Source organism: Myotis davidii, unplaced genomic scaffold (genome assembly GCF_000327345.1).
Source record: "Myotis davidii unplaced genomic scaffold, ASM32734v1 scaffold936, whole genome shotgun sequence".
In the NCBI taxonomy this organism is placed as follows: domain Eukaryota; kingdom Metazoa; phylum Chordata; class Mammalia; order Chiroptera; family Vespertilionidae; genus Myotis; species Myotis davidii.
Window position 1 is genome coordinate 46,750 of NW_006287077.1, and position 1,015 is coordinate 47,764.

At 63.1% G+C, this 1,015-nt stretch overlaps 1 protein-coding gene across 1 annotated transcript in view; it reads right to left on the reverse strand.

Moving 5' to 3' along the window:
• ZNF606 (zinc finger protein 606) overlaps nucleotides 1-1,015 on the reverse strand; it is a 16,441-nt gene that overhangs the window by 6,500 nt on the left and 8,926 nt on the right. The window lies entirely within an intron of this gene.

Consider the following 1,015-nt stretch of genomic DNA (forward strand, 5'->3'; position numbering starts at 1 on the left):
GGGTTTGCTCCTCCCGACCAGCCCGGCCTGTTTCCTGGACGGCTGTGCCACACGCTGGGTCAGTCACCTCTTTCCCGAAAGGTGCCGTCGGGGAGCCATGGGTGGGTGCTGGGCGGTGGGAGGACACGGGATGACTGAGCATCGACGGGTACTGGGTGGTGGGAGGACACAGGGATGACTGAGCATGGACGGGTACTGGGTGGTGGGAGGACACGGGGATGACTGAGCATGGACGGGTACTGGGTGGTGGGAGGACACGGGGATGACTGAGCATGGACGGGTACTGGGTGGTGGGAGGACACGGGGATGACTGAGCATGGACGGGTACTGGGTGGTGGGAGGACACGGGGATGACTGAGCATGGACGGGTACTGGGTGGTGGGAGGACACGGGGATGACTGAGCAGTGGACGGGTTGGGGTGTGGGAGGACACGGGGATGACTGAGCATGGACGGGTACTGGGTGGTGGGAGGACAGGTGATGACTGAGCATGGATGGGTACTGGGTGTAGGGAGGACACATGGATGACTGAGCATGGATGGGTACTGGGTGGTGGGAGGACATGGGGAAGACTGAGCATGGACGGGTACTAGGTGGTGGGAGGACATGGGGAAGACTGAGCATGGATGGGTACTGGGTGGTGGGAGGACATGGGGATGACTGAGCATGGACGGGTGCTGGGTGGTGGGAGGAGTCGCTGTTGCTTTGCTGGGTGCTGTGGCTGCTTTGTAGAGTGGCCTCTCTCTGTAAGTGCACAGAGGTGACTATAAGGTGGACAGTAGCCCTAACCGGTTTGGCTCAGTGAATAGAGCATCGGCCTGTGGACTGAAGGGGGTTCGGGAGCCTGGGAGCTGGGAAAGGGGCTCAGGAGGGAGGCACCTGCAGCCCAAGACGGTTGAGCCCCGAGACGGCTGGGCCCCGAGACGGTTGAGCCCCGAGACGGCTGGGCCCTGAGATGGCTGGGCCCCGAAATATCTGGGCCCCGAGACGGTTGAGCCCCGAGACGGCTGGGCCC